This window comes from Chenopodium album, chromosome 10 (genome assembly GCF_948465745.1).
Source record: "Chenopodium album chromosome 10, dcCheAlbu1.1, whole genome shotgun sequence".
Lineage (NCBI taxonomy): Eukaryota > Viridiplantae > Streptophyta > Magnoliopsida > Caryophyllales > Amaranthaceae > Chenopodium > Chenopodium album.
The window spans coordinates 50,840,097-50,857,851 of record NC_137843.1 but is presented as its reverse complement, the minus strand read 5'-3'; the positions used below and the strand labels follow the sequence as shown (position 1 = coordinate 50,857,851).

General features: G+C 32.9%; 1 pseudogene across 1 annotated transcript; it reads right to left on the bottom strand.

Annotated features, from left to right (window-relative positions):
• Positions 1-587: 587 nt before the first annotated feature.
• LOC145562505 (protein NRT1/ PTR FAMILY 2.13-like) lies at positions 588-13,425 on the bottom strand (annotated as a pseudogene). Its single transcript, XR_014094394.1, has 4 exons — positions 13,056-13,425; positions 9,882-10,099; positions 2,177-2,773; positions 588-1,616 (listed from the first exon to the last, which is right to left on the bottom strand). The product of XR_014094394.1 is annotated as a protein NRT1/ PTR FAMILY 2.13-like (transcript).
• Between the last annotated feature and the right edge of the window lie 4,330 nt (positions 13,426-17,755).

Below are 17,755 nucleotides of genomic sequence, written 5' to 3'. Positions count from 1 at the left end.
ATTTCTGTGAAGATATTATAAGTGAATCTAAGCTATTATTTGGTTCGATTTGACTAATATTTTAGCTCCTTTTGGGGAACACCATGGCCATGAATTAGTGGGTTTCCATGGGTTATAGTATTCGTATCCCCATATACGGCGCCAAATTATTTCGGTAAAAAATGTGCTAACCGGGCCTTGGAGGGCTGCTTACTAACCTCGGATTTGGGCCTTGAAAGGACCTGCAAAATGAACCCCGAGCCCCGGGGGTAGACCTCGGGCCGAAGCCTCCGACGCCCAAGTTAGTAGCCAAACAATGCATATTTTGAGAAGAGTTTAGGGGAGAGAATGTAGGAGTATGGTCATCTTAGATGATAAGAGTGACCCCCTTTTACCTTTGACCCCTTGAGGGGTATATATATAGTAGTACATGAGTGGCTTTTGTGAGCCCTAAGAGTACATATTTGGGCCATGATGGGCCATAGTGGTGCATTTGGCTGATTTGGGGCCTCTTAGGCCTTTCTATGCCTTTTGGGCTTATATGGGTAGAATAACCCTTGACTACCATTTTAGTACACAAACAACACATAAAAAATACATGTCTCAATTATTACACCCATCAAAACAGGAGTTAGATAATAATATTAAAAGATCAAAGATTACACAACTATGTAGATCCTCAAATTCAGCTTATTACATATATATAAATATATATATACCTTATCTAGCTAAGACTAAGTAGTACAGAACTCTCTTTTCTTCTTCAATATTTAACAAGATCAAGCTCTATGTCAGTAATATCTTTCCCTTCTAAATTAACATTATTACTACCTTTATATTTATATTTCTTAGCACAAATCACAAAATATATGAGATTTAGCACACCCATTATAGCAAGCAAGTAGTAAAAGTAGTCCACCCTTCCTTGGTTTATATCATTGGTTAGCCAATCTGGCTTACCATGTCTACCAGTAAACTTGTGAACAATACTCACCAATGCACTGCTCAAGTAGTTTGCACCGGCAATGGTGCAAAAGAACATAGAAGTCGCGATACTTCTCAAATTCTCCGGAAATTGCTTGTTGTAGAATTCAATTTGTGCTATGAAATTGAACCCTTCTGCTAGTCCTAGCATGACTAACTGAGGGGCTAACCACCCAATCGATAGCATTTGGTGGTGATCATTTGCCGCGTTTATTCTCTTTTGCTCTATTAGGCCGGCCACTATCATTGACATGACCGAGAAAACAAGGCCAATCCCCATTCGTTGGAGAAGTGTAATGCCATTCTCATGCTTCGTGACCTTTCGAAGAGATGGAACGATGAAACGATCATAGATTGGCACCCAAACTCCTATGGCAAGCATGGAAATGATACCAATTGAGCCTGGTGGGATTTGAAATTTCGGGCCTATGGCTCGGTTCATGATCATGGCTTGTGAGACTGCAAAGGTTGATTGTTGTGCAGCTGAGGTGAAACAAATAATACCTGATGCCCAAATTGGGAGTACTCTTATCACACATTTTACTTCTTCAACTTCTTGTACGCTACATAAAGTCCATTTACTTGGTGGTGTTTTTGTATGTGTATCTTTGTTGATCTCTCCTTCTTGTATTATAGCTGCTTTGTTTATGAAGCTGCCATGTAAATCCACAAATAATTAATTAGATGCAATGGCAAATTTTAGACTAAATGGTATAGGGGTTAAGTTTTGAACTTTAACCTCTAATTAAAATTATAAATATCTAATTATTAACAAATAATAATCATGATCCGAGTCAAGTTAAGTTTAAAGTAATGGGTCAATCAACCCCACTTGATAATAAAAATTGATTAACAAATAATAATCATGTACTTCCTCCGTTTTTATTTACATGACTAACATTTCTAAAATGAAAATGTCATATTACTTGACCCATACTATAATTGGTAAGTTTTTGGTACACAAATTATCTAAATACCCTTATAAACTGCATGTGGGGGACAACTTTTGAGGGTAATAAAGTGAACCATGTGCACCAAGGGTAATAAGATGAACCATGTGCACCAAATACTATTTCTCTCTCCTCTCCTTAAATATTGTGCCAAAAACTATGGGTCAATTAAATAGAAACGGAGGAAGTAGTAACTAGTACCATTGTTTATTGTCACCTATCATACGCGCCTTTAGATATTTGATTAAATTAGGAAAAATTACCTGAATTGATGAGTAAGAGGAAGCATGGACTCCAGAACCCCAGAAGGTGGTGGATCATAGTAAACACCCTTCTCGACACTATGAGGAAGTTCAAGGTGACGCTTTTTATAAGTTGCAACGAAAACTCGAAAGATGCTAGAGAAGATGCTACCTTGAGGCTTGACATACACAAACAACTTCATCCCAAAGAAAAAGAGAAAAATAGAGCAAAACATAAGAGATGTAGGGATACCAAACCCCCAAACCCAACTCACAGAGTCTTGGATATACACAACAACAGTAAGAGTTAACATTACCACAATTGTGAAAGTTGTGTAATACCAATTGTAGTAACTATTAATCCCTCTTCTTCCTTCTTCAGTAGTATGATCAAATTGGTCCATTCCAAATGGTATGCTACAGGGCCTTATTCCTGCTGTTCCTATGCAGAGTAGCCCAAGGCTAAGGACTAAGAAGCCCAATTGATGTCCATTGGGCTGTTGACATGAGCCCATTTGTTTTGGGGTTTAATGTTTGGACATTTTTGCTGTCATTGAATGGACACCAAGGTGGTGTTAGGTTAGGGATCCATGCTGTTAATGTTAGGCCCAACATTCCCTATCAAAGTAATAAGACTTGTTATTTTGTGCATTACCAACAAATTTTAAAATAAACTGGGTGTACAGTAGATATTTGCATCGATAGTAAAAAGAGCAACTTTTATATGTGAGTGGTCACACCGTGTGGCAAGGGTTACTTGTAGGCGCTACTTTTAGGAGTTACTTGTATGGGTTACTTATTCAGAAGTTACTTGTAAAGTTTACTTACTCAGGGATTACTTGTAGAGGTTACTTATTCAGGAGTTACTTAGCTTACTTAGTCGGTCAGCGCATTTTCAGTGTGATAGTAACCCCTGACCGACCGATTAACTCTTGAATAAGTAGCCCCTGAATAAGTAACCCCTATAATTTACCCCTGAACAAAAGAGTTACCCCTACAAGTAACTCTTACTAGACGAATAATCTCGTACAAGTAACCCCTAACATACGGTGTGGCCAGTCATATATAAAAATTGTGTAGTAATAATTCATAAACATGATTGAAAGTTATTCGGATATAAAAAGTTTCCTAATTTGAAGTAAACTAATAACATTGACAAAATTTTTGAATAATATTTTTTGAAATTTTCATATCACTTCATAATTCACGTGTATAACTTCAACATCTCCTTTTATATATGCCATTATTAGTTTCATTTGCAAGTCAGAAATTCCATGATTATTCATTTTAATTACCTACTAAGCTCCCTCCATCTCATGATGATTACCTACTCTAATTTGACTCAAAACTTCTTAAGTCACATTATGAAGTAAATATCCTTTGGACAAACGAATTATACTATTCTTTTCTTATAATATACTTAATGATATTTTTCTCAATGGCAGTTGTGAACGAAGTTAACTCTTGTCAAACTTAGATCTTCTATGATTAATTGATTACCCAGCTGTATCAGTTCACCATAACACGTCTTGATGCCTTACATAATTTTCTAAAGCGTCGTTAGACGTCGTTGTGTACTTAATCAATTCTTATTATCCTAAAATTCGAATATGCTACTAACCTTCTAGAAAACCCATGCTTCTACTCTTAATCTTATAAGCACAACTATTACTTCCATGAAGGTTTTTAATTTCATTCTATTTTATTTTTTAGGGTTAGAGAGACAATAATCAATAGTATATGATGTATCCAAGATTCTTGAGTACCGGCCACCACCCCTTAAAATTTAACCAATTATACTAGTTGATGATCACATGCACGACTACCTTAAAGATTATATATAGTCATATATATAGAAAATAGTAATAAATCGAAATAGTAATAAATCTACGTATTGTAGGCCAATATTATTACATTCGAATTAGTATGAGTAGTAAGTGAAGAATCAACGTAGGATCATGTGGTAAGTTGAATGGCATGAATTTTACATGTACAAATCAGTGACAGCATATGACACATGAATGACCCAATATGCACATGATCCTACGTTGATACTAGATATACTTGTAATGTTAAGAATCATGCATATATATAAGAGTATTTTTCATAAGTATGCGGTTAGTTTATGTTTTGCAATGTTTGAGGCCCGAACTAATTCATTTTTCTTATTTTAGGAATTTATCTTAAATTTTAGATCTTTTCAAATTAATTTACGAAATTTGGTATTAATTATTAATAAACTTAAAAATAAAAAATTTAAATTTTATTTTTATCAAGAAATAATTAAACTGATTTTTAATTAATATTAATTAACATTTAAAAATAATTCAGAAATCATTAAATCTTAACCGTTTATTTTTAAAAATTATAGCTGTCATTTTTCAAACAACAACCATAGAATCGCCCTCTTTGATATTTTTTCTTGTAGTACAACTCGCCCTCCTTGCTAGTTTGAAATTAGCTTCAATGCTGCTAATGAATATGAGTTGTGTTCTTGGTTTGATAAATACTTTGCATCTCTTTTATCTCTTTTATTGTAGATTTGATCACAAAGTGGTTCAACTACCATCTGTATTGTAACATAATCAAAGAATAATAGTCTTGTTATGAATGTTTCCTTGAATTTCAATATTCTTGTGTATATATGGTACTAAACATGAATTCTGATCGGTTGGTCTACTGGAGTGCAACCAATTAGTTGTTATGTTACTAAGGCAACAAATGTCAAATCCACATTGTTTTTGTAATGGATGTAATCACTGATTTCCTACATCAGTATCAGTATTTGGGTGCATGAAGTGTTGCAGACTGTTGTGCTGTGGACTAAGAATATGATCAGTACTCTTCAGTAATGAAATCAGGGGTAAGTAGTGATAGGTCATGTAATACATTAAGTAATGATATTGTCAAAGTGCTTATTTCAGTCTGGATTCCCTTGACATTTATTTGATTGAATGAATGAGTGGTTTAATAAGTATCTACTGCTTGAATAAAAGAATTATCAGTGGGTGCCATCACTTGCAAACAGAGGGGGGCATTACTAGAAATGCACTCGACTAACTCTTACACCCTTTTAATTATTGATTTCATTTCAGCTGATCTTGTATGCAGTTGCAAGTTCGGCTTGTGACCATAACTATGTGTGTTTTGTTATGTACGAAATCCTATATGCTCTGTCTTGGAACTACTCGTCTGATAGCAATGTATATTGTGTTTTTTGTAGAATAATACTCTTGTTATGAATATTGTAGAATAATACTCTTGTTATGAATGTCGTCTGTCTTCAACTACCATCTGTATTGTAGCAATGTAATACTGTAGTGCTTCTTTATTAATTTACATTAGTCCTGTTGCTGCCAAGTTTGCAGTTAGGGGATCAAGTCAATGTTTTGGGGATGGAGGACACCAAAAGGCTGGTTGCATTCCTTGGAAAAATTATCAGATGGAAAAAAGGGGATGCTAGAAGCTGCAAGGATGAGAAGATTGCTTGATAATGTCTTAGAAAAAATATTATTAAATATTTGCTATTTAGGAAAACTTGGTTAACACTTTTGTATATATAATGACAAAATTAGAATTTATGCCTTTTAGCACCTTTTTTTTCTAAATATAATTCCTCCTAAAATTATTTTTTTTAAAAACTAAAAATTGAACAAAGAGGGCGACTTTGATTTTGCTCTTTAAAATTTTATCAAACAGGGCGAATTTTGAGCAAGGAGGGCAATATGAATTGACTTGTTTGAGTTGTTTACACAGGGCAAAAAAAAATTTTCATCTTGCTTGATTCAATCAAAGAGGGCGAAAACTTTTTTACCTTCTTTGATATTTAACAAAGAGGGCAAAAAATTTATATGCCTTTTGAAGCTAATAGGACGAAACTAATAGGGCGACTAGGGCGAAATTATATTGCCCTCTTTGATATAATTTCTTGTAGTGCATGCAATTCAATTGCAGCAACCTCCATAGACCTACAATTAAGGGGTTCTTATGCTGTATTATTTTAATCCTAAGTTTCATGTGAACTAAACAAGGACAAACTCTTAAATAAGGTGTTGTTATATATGGTCTAAGAAGCTGTTTGGCCTAGCTTCTAAAACTGTTTCTAAATCTAAAAAACAAAAACTGGGCCAAACAAGGAAAATTTAAGAAGTAGAAACACTTTTATAATAAGTCCAAAATAGCTTCTCGGATGGGTAGAATGAGAAGAACTAAATTGGAGCTTCTCTTAGCTGTTTCTCGGGGAGCCATTTCTCCCATTTAATGAAATTTTCATTTGGACAAAAACACCCCTAATATTTTACAAAAAGACCTCCAATATCCCATCTAGAAAGAAAAAAAAAATTTCTCTCTCTTCTCTTCTCTCATGAACATGTCTGAGCGCTCTCTCTCTCTCTCATGAGTCTCATCTCAAGAAACCCAACCCCACTGGCGAAACGTCACCAACGATACGCAATCTGGTCCTCCGAGACCAACGACGCCAGATTTTTGTCCACCCAACCAAATTCATTGGCAATGCTTCATTCAATGTCATCATCACCGCCACCGTCGTCACTCTTCGTCGAAGCGTCCTCCACCATGGTTTGTGTTTCCCCCTGTCCTTTAAATCTTTTCTTTGTCTAGCTCTTCTCCATGGATCCAGTCCAAGTAGAATCTCTATGTCTCTCTAAAGATTCATTTTGATTTGCCTATGTTTGAAGTTGTAGGGTTCCTGTGTTGAATTCAATTGTGCTATTTATAGATGATTAATTTAAATATTGGTTGTTCATCATCATTATTAGATTTGATATTCAGTTTTATTTAATTATTAAGCTTTTATTTGTTCTGACCTTGATCTAATTGTTGTTATTAGTTATTGTTGTTAGCCTTGAATTTATGCTTAATTTGTGTATTACAATTATTGATTTTGTAGAGATTATAATTTGAGAATTAGAGTTTTGTTGTTGTATGTCATTTTTCTCACAAAACTGAATTAGAAGGTCATAGAGCACTTGTTACGTCATTCTGTTATATTGAGCTGCTGAAAATCTGAAATGACTGTTGCTAGACTTTTAATTAATTAATTAATTATTTATTTATTTTTTATGAATCTATACTAATTATACAAGCTTTTACTAATGGAACTATGGAAGTACTTAAGTTTGACAACAAGGTCCTGCTGCCTCCTCAAATTCGTGGGAATGTCTTGCTCAGGGGTATGTGAAAGTAAACAAAGATGCACACATTATTGGGCATGGTAGTGATGCTTGGACTAGGAGTGGTGATTTTGGACACTTCAGGGATAATGTTGGCAGCTGCAACAAGGAGGATCAGCACTACTTCACCTCACCTGGCAGAAGCTTTGGCCGTGAGATTTGAGCAACAACTTGCACTAAGATTGGGATATAATAACATACATTTGGAGAGTGATGCATGACATTAGGAAAATAGCATGTTTTTCAATTCTTGTACTACGTATTTTACCTCATGTGAGAAGGGTTTGTAATACGGCTGTGCATTATATTGCTAGATGGGAATATGCACTACTAGAATAAACTAAATGGGAAGCCCCAAATGGCAAGCGGTTTTTAAAATCCGCTTCGAAAAACCCACCAAAAAAAAAAACAACCTCATTTATGAAATGGCAAGCGGTTTTGGGTCGAACCGCTTGCCATTTACCCAAATGGCAAGCGGTTCGACCCAAAACCGCTTGCCATTTACCCAAATGCCAAGCGGTTCAACCCAAAACCGCTTGCCATTCCTTAAAAAACCCTAAAACTAAACATGGGCCCATTCATTTCTCACGAGCTCTCTTCACGCACTCAGCCTTATTTCTCACGGCCTCCTCTCACCCAGTCACGCACATTCTCTCTCTTCTCTCTCCTCTCTCCTCTCTCCTCTCCCCTCTCCCCTCCATTGCTCACGCCTCTTGTTCATTTCTCACTCTTAATTTATTTTAACGCCTCTTCTTTGTTCATACACCATACTCCATTTTTTTTCCATACAACAACAACAAGGTTTCGAGCTCAATTACGCAGATTTGGAGTCCAATATCGTGGGTTTGGGTTCGGATTTTTGGGTTTTGATTTTAATTTTAATTTTAATTTTGATTTCGATTTTGTGGGTTTCAATATTAATTTTGGGGGTTCCGATTTCGATTTGTGGGTTTCGATTTTAATTTGCGGAGTTCGATTTTCTGGGTTCCAATATTAATTTTGTGCGTGTGCGTGTGAGTTCAGATCTTCCGGCTCGGCATTAGGGTTCAGATCGCTGCTTCTCAGGTCAGTCTCGCTTTAATTTCCGGTATTTCGTTGAATTTTTAGCTAATTTTCGAGTTTTTGAAGTTTAGATCTAATTCATCCTAATTTTGCAAAACTTTTGTTGTTTTTAAGTTAAGATATGAAATTATTGTTGTTTATTTCTAATTAAATTTCTTGCATTTTGTATTCTTTGATCTAGTTATTTATTTATTTATTTTTTTATAATAGTTGGCTGGAATATGCATCTACCCATAGATCTAGAGTTAATTTATTTTATTTTGTACTTCTTTTTTTAAGTTTCAGATCGAAAGGGTGGTGCGCGTGGCTGAGGGTTGAAGGCTAGTGGTGCGTGTTCGAGTGGGTCGGTTGTAGTAGTGGGCTGGTGGCGTCGTGCGGTGGCGGTGGTGGTAGTGCGTGCTGCTGTGAAGGCTGTTTTTTTTTTTTTGCTGATTTTATGACTAAGTATCAATTTTTTTAATATGTTATTTTTTATGAAAATGTAATATTACAACAATTAATGAATGAAAATATTAATTTTTGTATATGTATTTTGATTGTGTATCAATTTTAGTAAGAAAAAGCAAAAAAAAAAAAATTTTTTTTATTTTTTTATACCCCTAATGGGCAGCGGTTTGGCGCCAAAACCGCTGCCCATTCTCTTCAAATGGCAAGCGGTTCAGAACCGCTTGCCATTTCAATGGACAATGGCAAGCCCCCCAAGAGCAAGCGGTTCAAAACCGCTTGCCACTTGGGGGTTTGAACCGCTTGCCATTTTGTTTTTTCTACTAGTGATGGGATATGTATAATTGTGATGTATGTTTGTATCGGTTCTTTTCCCCAAAGCATTTCCACTTTGGAGGAAATTGACTTGATTTAATAAAAGGCCAACCACGTACTTTCAAAAAAAGAAAAAAAAAATACACTTACGAATTGTTCAAAATTTTAAATTGAATTTTTATATTATAAACAATAATGTATAAGAAACTAATTTTATAACCCTCAAATAAAAAATAAGCCACTAGCTTTGTTTCAAAAAAAAAAAAAAAAAAAAAAAAAAAAAAAAAAAAACTATAGGCCAAACTGGGAAAAAAAAAATTTCTATTTCTAAGAATCACTTCTAAATTCATTAGGCCAAACAATTCTGTTTCTTACAAGCATTTTTCTAGAAATAGTTTCTGGAAAACTACTTCTAAGAAACAGAAATTGTTTTCCAAAAGGTTGGCCAAACATACCCTTAAATATATAATGTCTAACTTGATTTTTTCTCCAGTCGGTTTTAATAAACTTTGATTACATTTATACACTAATAATAATATATAAGAAAATTAAACAACATATAATTAAGTGTAGGCCTGTAAAATATGTTTTGATGTATATTATTTCAATTATAAGAAAATGCGCGCGAATCATAAAGTTTGATTTGATTCTATTAACTTATCTAGTTTGATTCCTAATGAATTTTTTAAATAAGGTGAAGAGAACATGCATACCAACAAAGCAGCCAAAGAACCAATAGTGATAGCCCAAAAGCGACCAATGAAAGCATCGGAGAGAAAAGCGCCAACCAAAGGGGCGAAATTAGCCACTCCAGAGAAGATGTTGATGACGTTAGTGGCAGCCACCTGGTCCATATGATACTCACGCCTTAGATACACCATAAAGTTGGCTAGTACCCCAAATGTTGCTAACCTCTCAAATGTCTCATTTCCTGCACCCACCACAAATTTTAATATCTACCAAACTGATTTGTAAATTGCTATAGATCATAATTAAACAAAATGTAAAATGATTTTGACCTTATATTTATATAATCATAAAACTAACATTCTAAGTTCGTTCTTATACATATGTATGCTTTATTAAGACAAAATTCATGTTTTTTTTACTCGGTCTAGATGAGAGATTAGATTTTCTAGAAGTCATGTAAGTACTATACACTCAAATATATCATTGCTAATTTGTAATTTATTGTACACATATTATTTATAAAATTGCATAAAACTATTGAAGAAGATCAAGATATTTCCACCATTCTATTAGACCTAATTAACTTTAACCAAATTGTACACTACAATTATTGATTTCATCATGCTACGAGCCAACACCAAGTTGGTATTGCATTTCCCTCAGCCTCAACTTAATTGGAAGTTTTTTTTTTTTTTTTTTTGAAGGGGACTTAATTGGAAGTTGGTGAAGAGGGATCTCGGTTATTCCTAATTCTATTATTAGAGGGCAGTTTGTGGGTTGATGTACCAACTTAGGAAATCAATAATAACTTCTTTTTTAGGAGGACTACCTAGTGTCATGAATTGAGGATAGACAAAGAGATAGAGGAACTAAATCCGATACACCCGAATCAAGGTAGCCATGTAGTTTAGGAAATATCCAAAACGCGCACTATCATGTTTGTCCTCAAGTTAATAATTTTAAATGATTGGAAGTCAAACACTACCTCCGTTGTCTCCCATTCATTACAACTTTATATGTATATTTTTTTTTTAATATCTCACAATAAATACCCAAGAGTTGTAATGAACTAATGTGAAACAAAGATAGTAGCTCATACATTCTATATATAGCATATATGCATGCAGCTAGCTTAGTATTGCAGTCTAAGGTAATATAATGACATTTAGAATCAAATTTCGTCTACGTCACGATGCTTCAATATCGTAACTCCTTCATAGGCCCGGAAATGAGGTCACCGGGTCATAATATATAAAGTGTAGAGCATGGATTTTTTATTTTTTTATTTTTTATTTTTTTTTTTCCTTCTGAAACATGAGCATGGATTTATTTCATGAACAGAAATGAACATGCAATTTCACAGTCTAACTAACAATTTGAGACTTTTTCTTTTAAATAATAAAAAACTAAAAGAAAACACCAAAATACTACCTCCGTTAAATGTTATGTGCAAGTTTAGGGTATTATTTGTGACATATAAAATATTTCAAAGTTGAACGTAACATTTAACGGAGGTAGTATTAATCTTTTTGAGGAAAAGTCTATCATCTACTACTTATGTTTCTTTTTGTGGTTGAGATTTACTGATTTACTGATTTAGTGATCAGAGTTAAAAAATAAAAAATAAAAAAAAAATAAAATTGGGAGCACTGAAAATGGTCCTCAGCTAAAAATTTCTGTAGAAGTGGATCCTTTCCTTTTCTTAGTTTCTCTTTCAAGTGCTATTTTTCTTTACTTTTTTTTTTCTTTTGATCTCGATCTCTTTTTTCCCCCTAGTTAGATCTTTCAACTTTTTTTTTTTTTTTTAATTTGTTTAGTACTTGTCTGCCTTTAGTTAAAAGGTTTGAAGTTAGACATTTTGTGATGTGGTATAGGGCAGCTCAAATGAAAACAGTGCATGTGCACTCTTGCTTTCTAGGGAGTAATACATGAGAAATCTTTTAATTGTCATGAGCTATTTGGAATTGATTGACTACTATCTTATAATGGTAGTCATTTTAAGGATGACTACCATAGAATTTCTATTTGAAATTATGTTATCGTTCTAACTTTAAATGTGTTTATTACAAAGTAAATTCTACAACATATATTACGTTTACAGTAAAAATATAGTACGATTAATGAATTTAATTCACGAAATCACGTAAATTGCGCCAAAATGAAACATTAGATTCAATTGTAAGTAGTATACATCATTCAGATTATAACTGCATTTATAACAAATTTAAATTGTAGCTTTGAAGTGTACTCTATCTCTGTATGTCAATAATTAATCATCACATTGATAGTGTTTCTGAATTAAATACTCCGTAGTAAAAACGAGATCACTGAATTAATTTGGAGTGGAAATAGTATATAATCAAAGCCTTTGTAACAATATTCTGTTAAGCATGATATCCTCTTTTGCAAGTTCATTGCTCTGACTTAACGTCATTTCTGTTACTTCATTTTTTCTTATACATACAATTAATGAAAAATTAAAAAGGAAACTTTCAAATTTTGTACAATAACTTCTAAATCAACCAAATACCAAGATCTATAATGTTAGATTACCAAACAAAAATTAATTCTTACTCTGTTTCAAAAAAACAAAAAAAAAATTAATTCTTACTCTCTTCATTTTAGTGAACTTATCACTTATGCGTTGTCCCCAATTTCCTCCAAATTAACTACAACATAGTTATTTAAAAAATTATTTAACATCTTTTCTTAAAAGGGTTAAATTGTGCCTTAATTTAAATTGTCTCAATATTAAAGCCGAGATAAAGCTAAATTAAAATGTTTCAATATTGCTAGAAGTATCAATTTTTTATTTTTATTTTATTTTTTTTTAAATAGGATATTTTTAACGAAAAACCTTAAACGATTTTTTTTTTTTTTTTTTTTTTTTTTTTTTTTTTTTTTTTTTTTAAAGTGGAAACGAGGGGCAAGCCCAAAAAAAATCTTAAACACTAAACATGCGAGCATAGTGCATTTCTAGTAAAATAAACATGTCTATTATGTATATTTCATGTATACCATCTAAAACACACTCCATAGCTATTAAATTCTCTTTTTATCTAAAATATATAGAGTGGTTAATATGAAGTATTATACATACGTGAATGATTGGGTGCATATATAGTACCTAAAACTCGATACAATCAAAGTGTATATAATAAAATTTAGACATAAAGAAAAAAAGAAGAGAGATCGACCTAGAATAAAAGGCATAGACTTCCATCCACCAGGCTTTTTCGAGTTTGAGCTAACCATAACGACTTGTTTCTCATCATCCTCATGAGCTTCTCGTTCATCCAAAGGGACCTCGCTCGAAGTTGTCGAAAATGTTCCCCGACTACAACACCATGGTAACCAAGAAGAATGTACTTGCTCTTTGTTGATCTCCATGGCTAGCTAGTAGTTATTTTTTTTCTCACTCTATCTATAAAGTTGTGTTTTTCATGTGCATTATTAAAACTTAGTATTAGCAACCAAATGCCATTGTATATATATGAGACATAAAAAGGGCGAATTAAATCAAGCAAGTTGGTGGTATGAAACTGACCAAAATTATTGAAGTGTGAGACGAGTGTTACTTGTACTAATTCCAAAACAAAAATTAGCTAGTAGTAGCATTTTCGTGAAAGAATACGTAGCACGTCATTATAAATGAAAATGACGTGTGTACCATTGCTATAAAATTCATCAATTATTAATTAATAATAATGCGATATTAATGTGTGAAACTTTTTTTATTTTATTTTATTTTATTGTCACACATAAAACTAAGCAATACTCCTTAAGAGTTGAAGTATTAAATTAAATGGACCCAAGCATTAAATGTGGGCCATTTTGTCTTTATCAATAAACATGAAAATTTATAGTCACTCCGTCCCTATTTAATATTCACTTATTCTAGTTTTTGTGCCCAAAATGTTAGTCACATTTTCTTTTTTCAAGTACCTTTAATATTAATTTTTTACCAAAATTCTCTCCAATTTGCAAAAATATTTGTGCAAAATTAACTTTTTCATGTACATTTTACTTTCTCATGTACTTTAATTACTTTTTCTTTCTACTTTTTTACATATCCAATGTAAATTTACTTTTTCAATGTACTTTTTTACTTTTTATTCATGTTTATTAATTTCCGTGAAAATTGCCTAAAAATGACTATCAAATAGGGACGGAGGGAGTATATTCCAAATAAAGACAATGAAATCATAAATTCATTTTTATTGATGTCTCGTTTTATATTTGATACTTCCTCCATTCTTTTATTATTGCACCATAGAGGGTGGACACACTTATTTTGATAACTAGGTTAGTTTCCGTGCCATGCACGGTAATTTTCAATAACTAATGACTTTCATATGTTATATTCATACCAATTGAATGCAGAAAAATAACAATTGTGACAGGAATCAAAATGGCAAGTATTATTGAAGTATTCATAGAGTATTAATTGATGAGCTGTACCCAATTAATTCCCCAGATAAACAAATTTTGTTTATCTGGGGGTATAATTGTCTTTTCAAGTATCAGTGGAGGAGTACATGTGTCTTTTTGTGTACTAGTTGAGGGGTACATGTGTAATTTCCTCACCAAACAATAAAAACAAGTTGCAAATAGTAATTGGATAGCTCACCAAAAGTACTGAATAAATAATCACGCTTTTTCAATATATTTACAGAAATGCCACCAGATTAACAAAAATTCGTTTATCTGGCAGATAAACTTGTATTTGCCCTTAATTGATTGAAATTCTAATCATAAATTATTCAAGAAAATAGTAACAATTAATAATATTATTTGTTGATTTAGTATTCACATTTCATTCTTGTAGTAGCTTTCATTACATGATTAAAAAAAATCAAGAAAAAAAAAACCATATAATCTTGTTGTAATAAACATATGTAGTACATAATATGACTTTCCTAACAAAAAGCCCATAATAATTATGTTAAGAATATTATCTTTTTTGGCTTAAGTTTATAGTTGTCAATATGTTTTAGTTAACAATCCCTTTTGCATGCTCCCGGTTTACAATAAATTTATTGTAAATCGGGGGCGCTGCACGTGCGAACCATTTACAGTGTTTTTTTTTTTAAAAAAAAAAAATAACAAAACAGGCGGAATTTTATATCTCAAAATCACAAAAACGCAGAACAACAATGGAGGAGAGAGAAAGTGAGAAAACGCAAAGAGAGAATACCACAAATTGGAGAATTCGATCATCAATAGAGAATTCGACTTTCAATACCACAAATTACAACAATCTCATCCACGAATTGCTACAAAAACAAAAGCAAATTGAAACTCCATTGTTAGGTGATCATGAGAACTCAAATTCTTATGTTGAAATCGATTTAAATCGATCGATTATAGAAGAAGAAGAAACTAAGAGTTTTGGAGATAAATTTGTACCAATTTTTGACGATAATAACAATCCAGGCAATGGAGACGATGCTGAAGAAGAAATTGACAATAATAACAATCTAGACAATGGAGACTATGCAGAAGAAGCAATTGACAATGCAGAAAATCAGGTCGTTCCTCATAAATCAAATAATTCAAATGCAACTGAAGATAATTTCTATAAACTTTTGAAATTGTTATTATTATTTTTTTTTGATATGAACTGTATGAATACAACATTGATATGAATGTAAATTAGTATAGAGAAAATTAAAATTGTATGTAGAAGATTCGAATTGTATGCAAAAAGTAACCCTTTGAATGCATAAATGTTACCCTTTCCATACATATAAGTGACCCTATTTATGCACAAATGTTACCCTCAGATTGTATGCAAAAAATTCAGAATGTATGCAAAAACTAACCCTTTGAATGCATAAATGTTACCCTTTTCATGCATAAACTTGACCCTATTTATGCAAAAATGTTACCCTCAGATTGTATGCAAAAAGTAACCCTTTGAATGCCTGAATGTTACCCTTTTCATGCATAAAAGTGACCCTTTTCATGCATAAAAGTGACCCTATTTATGCACAAATGTTACCCTTTTGTTGCCTCCAATTTGAATGATATGCTGCCTCCGATTATTATCTGTTATATCTGTATTAAATCACAGATACAAATCCAATTGATGCTTCTGGTTTAGATCTTAGAGGATCATTTCTTGGTGTGGTAAGAGAAACTTTTGAAGAAATTTTGGAATTGTATGAAAAACATGCTGCTATACTAGGGTTTTCAATAAGAAAGCATACAACTAGATACAAAACACACACAAAAATAGTAACTGAGAAAAATTATGTGTGTTCTGCTGAAGGAAAGAGAAATTCAGGTGACAAGAAAACAAAGTTAGTTGAAATGGTTGATGAAGAGGATGTAAATGTAAAAACAAGAAAGCCAAGACAAGTAGCCATTACAAGATCGAATTGCAAGGCATGCATAAGAGCAAAAGTGAATAAAGAAGGACAGTTTGAGGTGGTGGCTCATGTTATTCAACATAACCACGAGCTAACAAGGTCACAGTGGCATTATTTGCATCGTTCTGAAAGAAAAATGACAGAGGAAAAAGCTGAAGCAATTAAAACAATGAAATCTTCAAGTCTAAATACAATGGACACTTACAATTACATGGATACAGAGGCTGGAGGAGAACAGAATGTAGGTCATAGTGTTGTAGATCACCTGAATTTCTGCTCAAGTTTAAGAATGGAACAAATTGAGGCTGAAGATGCTCAAACTTTAGTGAACATTTTAAATCAGGAACAATCAGAGGATTTTTTAGAGTGAAGTTTGACAATGAAGGAAGAATTTCTAATATCTTTTGGAGAGATTCAATGATGCTAGAAGACTATAGGATATATGGAGATGTTCTTGTATTTGATACAACATACAGAACCAACAGATATAATCTTATATGTGCTCCATTTGTTGGCATAAATAATCACTGGCATAATTGTATGTTTGCATGTGCTTTTATTGGGGATGAAAAAACAGAATCATTTGTGTGGCTACTAGAAACCTTCTTGAAAGCTATGGAGAATAGAACACCAACTTCAATATTCACTGACCAAGACCAAGCAATGGCAAATGCAATTGAGCAAGTAAAAGATTTATATTGACATCTTACAGATTTTAAGCTCTAACAATAATGTTTTCCCTTTTTTCCCATAAAGTTACCCTTTTAACTGAATAAAGTGACCATTTTTAATGCATGAAGTGACCCTTTTAACAGCATAAAGTGACCCCTTTATTTTCAATGTAGGTGCTTCCTAATACAAGGCATAGACTTTGTATCTCGCATTTGGAACAAAATGCCATAACCAGATTTGGGGCTCTTAAAAAAGACAAAGAATTCAAGCATGCATTCAACCAGTGCTTAAAGATGTGTGTGACAGAACAAGAATTTGAAGCAAAGTGGCAGGCAATGATGCAGAAATATGACTTGACAGCACACTCTTGGTATTTAAGAGTGTACGAGTTGAAAGCGAAATGGTGTCCTACCCTTAGTAGAGATTTCTTTTCAGCAGGAATCTTATCGTCACAAAGGAGTGAAAGCACTAATCATGCTATAGGATTCAGAGCAAATAAAGCAACTACCTTGACAGAATTTTATACCATATTTAAGAAGACAACCAATCGTTGGAGAAGCATAGAGAAATATGATGAGTTTACCTGTAGCAAGTCAATAGCATTCAATTCATTACCACTGTCCGGAATGCTAAAGCATGCTGCACAGGTAAAAAGTAAACTGACAAGTACATAAATTACACATAATATATAGCAGTTTAAATGTAGCTACATGATTTTGGTGAACAGGTTTTCACTTTGTCACTCTTTAGATATTTTGAAGAGAAGTTTGGATACTCTATGGCAACAACTGTTTAAATGATAGGAAGAAATGAAGAATGCCTACTTTATCAAGTAACCCTAGAAGACAAGC